The sequence below is a fragment of the Hyaena hyaena genome, unplaced genomic scaffold, assembly GCF_003009895.1.
Source record: "Hyaena hyaena isolate Hyena2069 unplaced genomic scaffold, ASM300989v1 scaffold_189, whole genome shotgun sequence".
NCBI lineage: Eukaryota > Metazoa > Chordata > Mammalia > Carnivora > Hyaenidae > Hyaena > Hyaena hyaena.
In genome coordinates, this window is record NW_024080821.1 from 2,304,367 (window position 1) to 2,318,957 (window position 14,591).

The following is a 14,591-nucleotide window of genomic DNA, read 5'->3' on the forward strand; positions in this document are numbered from 1 at the left end:
TATATAGGTGGGAGGGCTCTCATGCCGAAAGGCTTTTTTTTTTTTTAATGTTTTATTTATTTCTAGGAGAGAGAGAGACAGCATGAGCAGGGGAGGGTCAGAGAGAGAGGGAGTCACAGACTGAAACAGGCTCCAGGCTCTGAGCTGGCAGTCAGCACAGAGCCCGACGCGGGGCTCGAACCCACGAACCGCGAGATCATGACCTAAGCGAAAGTCGGACCCTTAACCGACTAAGCCACCCAGGCGCCCCCCGAAAGGCTTTTAAAACATGAAGCACCACGACCTTAAGAAAGTCTTATAAATTCTGAGCAGAAAAGGCCCTCAGTGGGTAGTGGGGGCTACCCTTCTAAGCCTGCCAAGTAAGTAGAAAGCATTTTCTTTAAGCTCTTACTTGGAAGGCCAGGACCACTGCACTGCACAAATCCAAGGGGTGCCATTCGCATCGCAGTCTGTGCAAAATGGTGCCCCCCAGAGTTGTGCAGTGTGCAGCCTGAGCCACCTCGCATGACAGCCCTGTAGGAGGTCCTGATTAAGAGCCTAGCTTCTGGCATCAGATGGCCTCATCTGAGTCAGGGTTCTGGGAATAGTGGTGCTACTCATGGGGTTGCTATGAGATTGAACAGGATAATGTATGCAGAGCCCTAGGACATAGTAAGCACTCAGCCAGCGTTAGCACAACTGCTAACCCACATTAGCAACCTTAATGAATCTTGAGAGCCTGGAAGCCTGTAGGTCCAGGCTGGGGCAGCAGTCAGCCCCCAGGTATCGGGCTCTTCATTCTGTGGGGCCTTGTCTAATTGTTATGTATTTATATCCTGCATCATTCAAAAGAAAAAGGGCTAATTCCTACCTCTGGGCAAGAGAATACTTACAGGAATACATACTAGGATACAAATAAGTAAATGGGAGGGTGCCTGGTGGCTCAGTTGGCTAAGCATCCGACACTTGGTTTCAGCTCAGGTCATGAGCTCGCAGTTTCATGAGTTCGAGCCCCACGTGGGGTTCTGTACTGACAGCATGGAGCCTGCTTGGGATTCTCTGTCTTCCTCTCTCTCTGCCCTTCCCCCACCCACACTGTCTCTGTCTCTCTCAAAATAAATAAACTAAAAAAAATAAATAGGGGCACCTGGGTGGCTCAGTCACTTAAGCATCTGACTTTGGCTCAGGTCATGATCTCATGGTTTGTGAGTTTGAGCTCCGCATCAGGCTCTGTGCTGACAGCTCAGAGCCTGGAGCCTGCTTGGGATTCTGTGTCCTTCTCTCTCTGCCCCTCTCCTGCTCACACTCTATCTCTTTCTCTCAAAGTAAATAAACACTTTAAAAAAATAAATTAATAAACATTATTTAAGATAGATAGATAGATAGATAGATAGATAGATAGATAGGGACATTCAGGCAAAGAAAGGGAAAGAAAGATTTAGCAAAGTTTAAGCAAAAATAGTGCACCAAAACAACACAGAGAATGGGCCGGGTAGGAGGAACGGGCACCCTCATGCTGTCAGGCAAGAGTGAGATTCTGCACAGCCACTCTCGGGAGCTCCAGCGTTGCCCAGGAAACCAAAGATGGGCACACCCGACAGCCCAGCAATCCACTCCCAGGGGTGTGCCCTGGCTCGGAGGGACTCTCTCTTGCACACATGCACAAAGGGACTGATATAATAATGTTCCCTGCTACATCCCTGAGACAGGAAAAAACTAGACACGCCCACCAATAGGAAAATAAGTGTGTAACAGTGCTGGCCAGCTCTTACATAGTGCACGCTGGGTGCCAGCCCTATTTTTAATGCTTCACGTCTGTTACATCATGTCATCTTCACATCAGCTCTCTGAGGTAGGTACTATCATCTGCCCATTTTATAGTCAGGGAAACTGACACATAGAGAGGTTAATTCGCCCAAGGTCGCAGAACTAGTCAAGCGGCAGAGCTAGGAGTTGAACCTTGGCATTGTGCCCCAGGGCAAAACTCTGAGACACCACTAAATGGTTTGTCTTCTCTTCCAGTGGAATACTATGCAGTTGTGAGAAATGAATTAACTAGAGCTACATGTGTCAGCACAGTTAGATTTCAAAACACAATCCTTGGAGCGCCTGGGTGGCTCGGTCAGTTAAGCATCCAACTCTTGATTTCAGGTCTGGCCATGATCTCATGGTTTGTAAGTTCGAACCCCATGTCGGCTCTGCTCTGACAGTGCTGAGCCTGCTTGGGACTCTCTCTCCTCTCTCTCTCTCTGCCCCTCCTCTGCTCGCACTCTCTCTCTCTCAAAATAAATAAATAAACTTAAAAACAAAAACATAATCCTCAAGTTAAAAGAAAAAACAAATTACAGAGCAATACATATACTGTGAAACCGCTTATAGAATGTCTTTAAATATGTAAAACAATGCCATATGTTTGTTACAGAAGCATATGTTTGGAGGAAAATTATTCTTTTTTAAATAGGAACGGATAAAGCAAGTCCAAGAGGAGCCCTCCCACAGGGCTGGGAGGAGGGGGAATGGGGCCAGGTGCTCAGAGGGCTGCGTTTGTCTTTGCTAAGCTCTGCGTCCAAAGCTGGGTGGGGGGACATTTGTTACGTGCTCTCTGTAATTTTTGTGCGCCTGATATTTTGTAATTATCTTTTTTTTTAAGTTTTTTTTATTTATTTCTGAGAGAGAGACAGCATGAACAGGGGAGGGTCAGAGAGAGAGGGAGACACAGAATCTGAAACAGGCTCCAGGCTCTGAGCTAGCTGTCAGCACAGAGCCCGACATGGGGCTCAAACCCACAAACCGTGAGATCATGACCTGAGCCGAAGTCGGATGCTTAACCGACTGAGCCACACAGGCACCCCAAGATATTTTGTAATTATCTAAGCGCCTATGCCATCATAGGTTCCTGTGTGACTGTAGCTGCATGTGACTGTAAATTCAGCTCTGAATTTACTCATGGCCAAAGCAAGAGGGACACTAAGGCACCAGATTGGCCAAGACCACGACAATAAACTATCTCCGTTTCTCAGAAGCAACACGGGTTTTCTTTGAATCAAGATGTGACAGGAATTTCGTCCATGGGTCTTCACGGTGCAAAAGATGGTTAGTAACAACATTCCTACAGGAATAAAAGTGGGGAAGGGACATCACACAGCCATTTTCTGGCCTCCCCCAACGGCTTAACGTCAGGGCGGGACTCAGAAGGAGCTGCTGTGTGAGGGGACAGTCTCTCCTGACAGCGTCTGGGACATTTCCAGAGGAAGGGGCCTGGGTGAGGCAGCAGGGAAGCAGGCAGACCCTAGAAGCTGGTGTCTGGAGGGGAATGAAATCACCTTGACTCTGGGCAGTTCTCTCCCTCAAATGTCTGCTCCTCTCTGGGACACGGAGCTGTGGACACGGCATCCAGGCAGCCAGTGTCTCTGCAGGCTGAGAAGATGGAGCCGTGGCAGCCCTGGGATCAGAAGGCTTCCACCCTTTTTTTTTATGCTTTATTTATTTTTGAGAGAGAGACAGTACAAACAGGAGAGGGACAGAGAGAGAGGAAGACACAGAATCTGAAGACAGCCTCCAGGCTCTGAGCTAACTGTCTGCATAGAGCCTGACACGGGGCTCAAAACTCATGAACCGCGAGATCATGACCTGAGCTAAAGTCAGACACTCAACCGACTGAGCCACCCAGGTGCCCCCATCCACCCTCTGCCTAGTGCTACTCATGATCACTTTCACTTCACCCTGGAGTCATCCAGCTGAGCACCTGATCCCGACCCTGTTCCCCCTCCTCCTCCTCCCCCTCTCTTTACCCTCATCGTACAAGTAGGGAGTCAAGAGGTCATGGAAGGAACCAGATATAGTAAGCACTTTATGTGATTTGTAATCAGGCGTACATCCTGGTCTCTGCCCCCAGCTCCTGAAACCTGTGTAATTTCCTGTGTGATAGGAATGTCCTTTGTTCTAATGAGGTGACCCTGGGTGGCTCCTGGATGCGGGCTGGTCACTGGAAAATACAAGCCGTAATTAGAAGCTTGGAGTTTCCAGCCCTGACGCCCATTCTCTTGAGAGAAGGGAGAAGAGCAGAAAGTGGGGCCAGTGATCAGTCACGCCTACATGATGAAGCCTCCATATAACCCCAAAAGCACAGGCTTCTGAGAGCCTCCAGCATGGTGACCACGTGGAGGGAGGTGCTGGGAAAGTGGAGCACCCAGAGAGGGCATGGGGGCCCGCACCCCTTCCCCCATACCTCGTCCCATGCATCTCTTCCATCTGGACATTCCGCTGTCTCCTATCCTTTAATAACCCACTAAATGTAAGTGTTTCCCCGATTTCTGTGAGCTGCTCTAGCAAATCAATCGAACCCAAGGAGAAGGTCGTTGGAACTTGCAATCTATAGCCGGGCGGTGAGAAGTGTAGGTGATAATCTAGACTTTCAACTGGCATCTGAAGTGGGGGGGTGGAGTTGAGAGGCAGTTTTGTGGGCTTGAGCCCTTAACCTGTGGGCTCTGACACCATGTCTGGGAAGTGTCAGAATGAAATTAAACTGTAAGCCACCGAGCTGGTGTAGCAGACGATTGCTGGTTGTGGGGACACCCCCTCCCACCTCGCCCTGCCACATTTGGTGACCAGACATAAAGTGTTTTATGTGGGTGGTAAAGGAGAGTCATGGGGAAGAACGCAGCAGGGAGGACGAGCTGGAAGGTGGAAAGCCAAGGGATCCCTTACATTAATGCTCCAAGCGTAGACGGACCATGTCAGTTTCCTAGTGGTGCCAGAACTCGTCGTCACAAATGGAGTGGCTTCACACAGCAGTAATTTCACTCGCACTGTCTGGAGGTCAGGGGTCTGAAATCGAGGTGTCCGCAGGGCTGTGCTCTCTCGGGGGGCCCTAGAGAGATTCCTGCCTCGCTCTCCCAGCGACCGGCCCCCCATGGCAGCTAGCAACCCTCTGCTCCTTGGCTCGTGGCTGCACCGCTCCGATCTCTGTCTTGGCCTCAGTAGGCTGACTTCCTGATTTGTGAGTGTCTGTTTGCGAAGCTCTCTCTCCTGATAAGGATGCCAGTCATTGGATTTAGGGCCTGCTCTACTCCACCATGACCTCATTTTCACTTGATTACATCTGCAAAGACCCTACTGCCAAATAAGGTCACACTCGCAGGTACCAGCAGTTAGAACTTCAACATCTCTTTTTGAGGGGAGAGGGAGTACTCACTTCAACCCAAAACAGAACCTTAATTAACACTTAATTAATTAACACTTAATAAGTGTTAATACGCAGAGGAACTAAAGGGGGTGGGGGAACCACAGTGGAAAGAAGAGAGAATCTAAGTTACCTCGCCCTCCTCCATCATGGAAGAGAGCCCGCACACAGGGACTGCGGTAGGGGTGTCAACTGATGTGCGACGGTAATCACTAGAAGCCCCTTAACTGAAAAATAGTGAACCCTGGTTGGCCCCAGGGACAGGAGGAGGTAGGAGGAGGCAGAGAGAGTTTGTTCAAGGGACCGTGGGGAAATCTGAATGTGGACTGGCGATTAGGTAACATTACAGAATTACTGTTAATTACCATTTTGTCAGGCTTCATAATGGCAATGGTCTTGACATAAGAAAAGGTCTTATTTTTCAGAGAAGCAGGCTGAAGCCTCGAGTGAGAGAGGTTATGTCTGGACTTGCTTTAAAATACAGATGAGGCACCTGGGTGGCTCAGACCCTTGATTTTGGCTCAGGTCATGAACCCAGGGTTGTAGGGTCAAGCCCCACGTCGAGCTCCACTGCTGAGTGTGGAGCCTGCTTGGGATTCTCAATCTCTCTCTCTCTCTCTGCCCCTCTCCCCAACTCATGTGCTCTCTCTCTCTCTCTCTCAAAATAAAATAAAAAACTGGGGCACCTGGTTGGCTTAGTCAGTTAAGCATGCATCTGACTTCAGCTCAAGTCATGATCTCATGGTTGGTGGGTTCAAGCCCCACATCAGGCTCTGTGCTGACAGCTCAGAGCCTGGAGGCTGTTTTGGTTTCTGTGTCTCCCTTTCTCTCTGCCCCTCCCCTGCTGGGTCTCTCTCTCTCTCTCTCTCTCTCTCAAAAATAAATAAACAGGGGCGCCTGGGTGGCTCAGTCGGTTAAGCGTCTGACTTCGGCTCAGGTCATGATCTCATGGTTCATGGGTTTGAGCCCCATGTCGGGCTCTGTGCTGACGGCCAGCTCAGAGCCTGGAGCCTGTTTCAGTCTGTGACTCCCTCTCTCTCTGACCCTCCCCTACTCACGCTGTCTCTCTCTCTCAGAAATAAATAAAATAAATTTAAATAAATTTTAAATACATTTAAATAAACAAATAAACATTAAAAAAATAAAATAATTTAAAATATAAAAAATATAATTTAAAATAAAAAAATAGAGCAAAATACTAATAATGGCTAAGTCTACATGACAGACATATGGAGGATTATACCATTCTCTCTACTATTGCGAGTGTTTCCATAATCAAAATTTTAAAGTGACAGGAGTTGAAACGAGTATTTGGTAAGTCTTGGGATGTGCCTGCCTTTCCACTGCAGCTCTTCTCGGATCCACAGACCCAAAGAACAGGGCTCCCAAGGTCTTGTAGTTCAACCACATTTCACAAATGGCTAAAAGGTTGAAGGACTTTGCAAAGTCACACAGCCAAGTGTGGCTGAGTTGGGACCGGCCAAGGGCCTTGGGGAGCCCCACCCAGGGCCCCGGCTGCTGTCCCACGCCGTCCCCTGCCTCAGCTGTGGGCTAACTGAGCTATTTTTAAATGTCAGTTAACAGTGGAGGCACACGCTGTTCTTTTTTTTTTTTTTTTTTTAAGGCGGACATTGCCTACGGGTCACTGGGTTCTCATATGTAAGAAATCTTGATTATACCTGAAAGCTCTATTCTCTTCAACACAACGGTAAAGCACGTTTGGGTCCTTTAGATCTTAAAGTAACCCCTTGGGGACCTGACGACGTGTATGTCAGTTGAGCCACAAGTATCTGTCATCTATCTTCCACTAACGTTAATTAACTTCATTAATATTATTATATAATAACAATGATAATCAATTATATTGTAATAATATTATAACACAATTATTAATTATAAGTGAACCATGCAGGGGAATTAAGTCCTGCCAGTGAGATTTTCCTAAATTTGACCTTTTTGACTTTTACAGGTATTCGAAGTGGTTCTTTTTAAAAAAAAGTCACGGTAGGTGTGTCAATCAATAATCAAAACGGAAGGAATAAACAGCTCCAACCTTGAGAACACGCTGCATTGGAGGCCAGGAAAAGTAGGAGGGACTGCAGCGGAACTGTGGAATGTTCTAGTGCCCTCTACCTGCCAGACCCCTCCTACTCTTCTGGCTTGTCTCCCACGGCCCCTTCCTCTTCTCTCACAACCAAAAAGTCGGGAAGTTAGGGATGAGGCAGGGTGGCCAAAGACCAGCTTCTCCTTCTTAGGATTTATTTCCGTTGAAAACTTTCAGGGATTAAGCTGGCTGCCTCTTGCTCTAATCTCAGGAGCCCCGTGGGGGGCTGGGGGGGGGTGCGGCTGGACCAGGACACCGGGGACAAGGCTCTGGGGCACTCACCGAGATGATCCAGGCACAGAGCGCCCCCCTTCCTGAGCCAAGGGTCTCTGAAGTTATACCTTGAAGGGGCCGGAAACCCTGAGGAGCCAAGGTGCCATATATAGGCGGGGGTGGAGAGTGGGGGGGGGGTCCCAGCAGGGGGCCAGCCGGAGGAAGGAGATGAATTCCAGGAGGGCGGGGGATCCTCCCTGAGATGGGGCAGGGCCGGTGCACCTCACCTGGCGGGAGCCAAGGGCGGCTGGTGATAAAGCCCAGGATCCAACTCTCTTTGGGCTTCATATTCAAGCGAGAATCCTGAGCATGCTTGGGATTGAAATAAAGCACCCAGGAAAGGGGCTGAGGAGCAACCTGGCATTTCCTGCCCAATTCCCCAGCAAGCAGAGACCAGACCAGTCATCACCCCCCCTCCCCGCCCCACCGAGTCCAGGACTCCTCCCGGGGGTGCCCAGCCCCAGCAGCTCCATAGCCATTTCCTTCTGCCCCACATCTTTATTTTGTGTCATTGCAGAAGGCTGAGTTTACAAAGTCCTGCCACAACCAGCATCTTCTTGGGGTTCTGCACCCCAAAGCATCCTTGGAGCAAGTACTAGTATCCCTACGTGTAGACGGGAAACCGTTCATTTGTCCACTCGTTCACTCAACAAGCACGCTTTCAAGGATCCATTAGGCTCCAGCCCCTGTGCTGGAACCGAATGCAGCTCAGAAGGGTTAAATGACTTGACAAAGCCATCATCACGTGAGGAGTAGCAGTGGCACGACTGGAGCCCGGCTCTTTTGACTGAGACAGACCTAAAGAGGAGAGAGGCCAGAGCTCCGCCTCGGTAGGGTACCTCCGTGGCACCCTCAGCCCTGTGTCCTCTAACCTAGCATCCCAGGTGACCAGTGGCAGAGGGGACCCACAGCCCACCTACAGACAAACTCAAGTCAAACAGAGGGAGAGGGACACGGGACAGTGGGAAGGACATAAATAGATCTCTCTGGCTCTCCAGACCTCACTGCCATCCCATCCACCATTGCAACCCAGGCATCCCCCCTGCCCTTCACTGGGAGGAGGACCAGAGGGAGTTCCAGAAACTCCTGCCCAAACTGTTAGCAGCACTGGGCCCCAGAAACAATGTTTTCTGAGGTTGGAGCCATTTTCTTCTGTTGGACCTCTAGGCAGTGACCCTCTGGCTTCCCTCCACAGTCTGGGGGGACAGGAGGGAGGAAGAAAGGAGCAAAGTTTACTGCAAGGAGGACGGGGATGGGGGGTGGGCGGCAGCAACAATGAGGAAGGAAAGAAGAAACAGAAGGCATGACATTAAGACATTGGTTTCTTCTCTCCCACCACCACCCCCGCCTCCGCCTTAAAAATAATTAAATAAAAGCAAGTTTTCCGGTGAAACCTACCAGCACTGGGTTAAGCTCCAATAGTGGAAGAGTTCCCAGGCTGTTCTTTAGTTTCCTCCTTTGTCGTTTTCTTTTATAATTGTTTGATTGATTGGCCGATTGATTGGTTTGGTGCTGGAAGGTTGAAGGAGATAAAAGAGATAGCAACTGCTGTGGGGAGGGGCCGAGGAAAGAGAAGCGGTTAGACAAGGAGCTGGTGAAAAGGTACACAGTCCTAGTCTTTTGTTCCTTCTCTGTTTTAATCTAATGCACATTCGTCTCCACCCAGTGGGAAGCAACAGTTGCTGAGAAGCTTCCAAGCACTGAGAGCAACGACTGACTCCACTCCGTGCCAAGAACTCTGTTTCTGTTCTTATTTAACCCGCAGAGCAACTTGATGAGGGAGAGGTCAGGACCCCTGCTTTACAGACAAGGGAACTGAGGGTCAAGTTATTCACCAGCTCCCCTAATGTCACAAGACAAAGCCATCCATCAGTGCTTCAGTCCCAGGTCTGACTCCAGAAGGCCTGGGTTTTTTCCACTACTCCACGCTGCCTGCACTGCTCTCTGCAAATTCGCAGATTTTGTCATTGACCTGAGAAGGTTAGGAAACACTGATCTGAGCGGTTTCTCTCCTCCTCCCATGATGGCACAAACAGTGTCGGTCCCCCCCACCCCACCCCGGCCCCCGCAGGCCTTTGTCATTTGTCCTGTGGCCTATGGCTCCCGTCTCTACCCTATCCCAGGCACCCCAGAGCGCCTAAATCTCAGCCAGAGTGGTATTTTACAAGGACACTCGCCAACCTTGAAAGGCAAGGTACCCCGAGGCAAGGTAATAAAATTACTGTGGTGAAGCAGCATGAGAGTGCAGCGCCACCTAGTGGTTCTTGGGCCAATGGTCCCGGGCAGTGACATTTTCAAACAATCAATATCTCATTATTAACCATAATCACAACCTGATGTTTACTTTTGGAGAAATGTTCAGCGGCAAGGGATGCACATGCACTTTTCTGCATGTTTCAGAGGCCTGCGATCCTAAATGCCACAATGACTATTAAACAGTGTCCTGCCCATGAGCAAACAGGAGGGAGCAGAGATTGATTGTATATCTTTTTCATCTAAGCTACTCACCAAAAACAAAGCATCCGTTGAAGCCACTGACCTTTCACTCACTGCTGGAAGGAAAATGCTTGATAAATAATAAATAGACCACTACTGGATATTGCTTAGAATCATCTTTTAATTAAAAGAACCAAACAACTAGAAGGTCAGGTGACTGACATTTTAAGTTCCAGTCCAAGAAAAGCATCAATTGAGAGTAAAACTATACCCAAAATGTAATCTCACTGTCAGCTACCATTCAAGAAAAGTCCTCTTCCTGTAACACATCTGGCTGGAGGGGTCGGCGCTGGTGACATTTTGGAGAAGACGTAGCACTCAACTTCTTGCCCCCTCCGCCTTCCCCTAGAGACCTTTTCATTTGAGTGCTGCAGCAAAAATGAAAACCAATGGTCGGGTTCAGCATTTCCCCAGAAACTGTGCCAGCACCAGACTCACCCAGTCACAGACAAACCCAAATGCCATACGGTGCACCACCCTAGGAGTGACACGGAAGCCATTTCCTGTCTTACCCCCGGGAAGGCAGGTGCCCTTCCTCCACCATTCAAGGTGACCCCAACTAAGTTGCCCACTGAACCTGTCAGACATCCATCTCACTGAGTGCCATTAAAGGCTGAAAACACATGACTAAGGCCGCCAGTCAGCCCTCTACCTTTTGGCTGTTCTGGAAGAGAGCTCAGGCACATGGAGACCCAGAACAAAGTAATCATTGCATGCCCGGGACCATGCGCACGCGCGCACGCGCGCGCACACACACACACACACACACACACTCACCATTCCTCGTTCCCAGCTCCACATGCCTCTGAGGCAGTCCATGCACTCCCACAATCAAAGCCCCATCATGTCATATGCCCCAGTGCCCATGCGGTCCAGAAAACTGCCAGCCCAGTTCAGTTAGGCTTGGTCATGGCTGCAGGCCTGTCTGGATTCCCAAGAGCAGACAGATGTTGCAAGGCTCAGAGAAAATCTTACCATTCCACACAAATGACTTCATGTTTTATTTTAGTTTATATTTTTTATCTTTGAGAGAGAGAGACAGAGCATGAGCAAGGGAGGGGCAGAGAGACAGAGACAGAATTGGAAGCAGGCTCCAGGCTCTGAGCCGTCAGCACAGAGCCTGATGGGGGGCTTGAACTCAAGAGCAGTGAGATCATGACCTGAGCCAAAGTCGGACGCTTACCCGACTGAGCCACAGAACCTGTAGAATGTTTTAGGTGGCAAGCCATCATTTATTTACAGGGAAAAGTTTAACAAAATCAGGGACCTGTGGGAGCACTGATTTTTCTGTAAACTACTTTCATTATCAGAAAACATGACACTAAATATTACACGAAATTACAAAAAGACTAGGGCTACGCCTTTTAAGGGCGTACGATCAAGAATCAGGCCTGCTGAACAAAATGAAGAACTCTACAAAACCTTGTGAGTCCAGGGGTACCTGGGTGGCTCAGTCCGTTGGGCAGCTGACTTCGGCCTCAGGTCATGATCTCACGGCTCGTGGGTTCGAGTCCCATGTCAGGCTGTGTGCTGACAGCCAGCTTGGAGCCTGGAGCCTGTTTTGGATTCTGTGTCTCCCTCTCTCTCTGACCCTCCCCTTCTCATGCTGTCTCTCTCTGTCTCTCTCAGAAATAAAACATTAAAAAAAAAAAAAAAAAAAAACCACCTTGTGAATCCAGGACCAGGTTTAAGTCTTGCTATGTAGATGATGGCAGATGTGGGACCTATGTCCTTTGTTGGCTTTCTTGTCCCTTCTGTCCCTTAACTGAGAGCACTTGCCTGGGTCAGCCCCCCACACCCTGTACCTCTCTACACACCCCTTGGAGAGCTCATCCATTCTCCTGGCTCCAACCCTTCCCCTTTGCTAGGAACTTGCTCCCCATCTCGCAGACACCTGACTCATCTCCGTCTGCGACTTAGATGACGCAGCACCCCCTCACCCCCTCTTTCCTCCCCCAGCCCCCATCCGCAACTCACTGTTTGAGGACTGCCTCTTCCCAACCTTGCTGCCTGTTGGTGAGGCAGCTATTCCTCTGGTCCACTCAGGTTTGTAACCTTGGAACCCGCCTCCAACTGGGATGGCTGCAGAGACCCAAGTCTGACGGGTCTCCTCTCCCCTCCCTCTCCCTTCCCTGCGCGCTCCGCCAACCCCATGTTTTGGATCACATCTGAGCAAATCTTCCTTCCACCTGACACTGCTTTCACTACATTACTTCCTGGTCGAACTTTCTTATACCCAACGGAACAACTCTGGGTAGTTACTGGGGCCACGGTGGTCTGATCCCAGCCCATCTGTTCAAACCTTTTCCCACTACTCCTCAAGCGTAGTATTACAGGTGAGCTTTGCATTCTTTGTCTCAATTTTCACAATACTGTCTAGAAGCCAAAGAAGCAAACATTACCCCTATTTTGTAGTCAGAGACCAGCATAGGCACAAGGTCACACCAGCAAAAACTAGAGTAACCAGAGCTAGTCCCAGATCTTCAAACTTGTCTTTGCAAGTAACCTGGACATAGGCCTTCCTTGGCTTTGGCTCAGCAAACCCACATGGAGGGCCTGCCCTAGAAAGCCTCTGTTTCCTGCTTTAGTGGGTACAAGTAAGAATTTCTACAGTTTATACTCTGGATAGAAAGAGGGACCCTGGGGCACCTGGGTGGCTCGGCTGGTTAAGTGTCTGACTCTTAATTTCCGCTCGGGTCATGATCTCACAGTTCGGGAGTTCATCGCTGCGTAGGCAGGCTCTGCTCTGACAGCATGGTGCCTGCTTGGGATCTTTCTCTCTCTCTTGCAAAAATAAATACACATTAAAAGAAGAAGAGGGGCGCCTGGGTGGCTCAGTCGGTTAAGCGTCCGACTTCAGCTTGGGTCATGATCTCAGGGTTTGTGGTTCAAGCCCCACGTCGAGCTCTCAGAGCCTGGAGCCTGCTTCGGATTCTGTGTGTCTGTGTGTCTGAGTGTGTGTCTCTCTCTGCCCCTCCCCCATACATGTTCTCTCTCTCAAGAATGAATAAACGTTAAAAAAAAATTTTTTTTTTAAAGAAGAAACTGCCTGAAAATAAAGGGGAGGGGAGGGGAGAGAAGGGGAGTGAGTGGGGGCGGGGTAGGGAAGGGAAGATAGAGGAACCCTGGAATGGACGACCAGGGTAAGCAAGGAAGGACTGTAAGTAGCGGACCAGATGCGCCAACTGAATGACGTGCATGAGTGCGGCCTGGAAGGGCTCCGTAAGGGACTTGAGATCGGACTTGAACATCAGGTAACGTTTCTGAGCAGGCACCATTTGGGAGCTTGTTTGGAGGTTCTAGCAGGGGAGCGCAGTATACCCCTGACCGAAGAACAGTCCTCCTCTATCGGGGAAGGTCGTCCTCTTCGACCGAGTGCACAGCTTAGGGAGGGACGCACATGGAGCGGTGAGGGAGGAAGGGGACGCCTGCCTAGCCAGCCAGATCAGCCGAATCAACCCTGGCGATCAACGGGGTGACAGATGTCGCAGCCAGATCGCCCTCACATCCGAGCAGGCACCATTTGGAAATGGCAGTGAAGGTAGTTTCTAAAGACTGTGGTGGCAGGAAGGGCCCTCCTGGCAGAGGAAATGCTGTGCATTCTCCAACCGCCCCCATCTTACGAGGCTCTCTGCATCTTCCCGGACTGGTCCAGAGGTGGCTCCTCCCCCCAGCTCTTCCGTAATTTTCTATCATAATTTAAACGGATTCCTGTTCATCTATGGCTTCCAAAGTCACCTCGGTCTCCCCAGCTGGATTTTAAGCTCCCTAAAGGAATGAGGTCACACTTCCATTCTCTCCAAACATCCCTATAGGGACCCGACCGTGGCTTTTGCTGCCACCAATTGTGGGAAGAGCTCTGGATTCTCTAGTAAACTTCACAATGTTCACTGCTTTGACCACTGAGATTCAACCTAAAGGAAGTCTGCCATAAGGGCTAGTCTCTCTCCCCTCTACCAGGCTTGGGGGTCTTCACAGAAGAGTCCTCGCCTGACTTAACAAGACCGGATCGTGCTGGTGAGGGTGTCGGGGTACAGGCATCAACCTGTATTGCTGGCAGGAGTAGAAGTGAGCGGTTTCTATGCAGGGCAGTCTTGAAAGTAAAGACGAGCTATTCCCGAGACCAGCAGCACCCCTGCTAAGAATGTGCCCACAGCAACACCGGCCTGTTCGCAGCACAAGACACAGCGCCACTCTGTCCCCTGGCACTCACTCAATTGCTGCACACCCACACAGAGGAAGGGAAACCCAGTAAGAGGAAACCGCGGTACAGGACGGCAAGCAGTGTCCCCGTGCACATGCCCAAAATACTTCTGGGAAGAACACAATGATGGTGGTGGCCTTGAGGGAGAAACTAGGTGGCTGAGGACAGGTTTTGGAAAGGAGACTGGCTTTTTATCTCTAAATCCTGAACCATGTGCATGTATAGTATTTTTTAAAAGTATATGAAGGAGCACCTGGGTGGCTCAGTCAGTTAAGCGTCGGACTCTTGGTTTCAGCTCAGGTCACTATCCCAGGGGTTGTGGGATCGAGCCCCACGTTGGGCTCCACACCCAC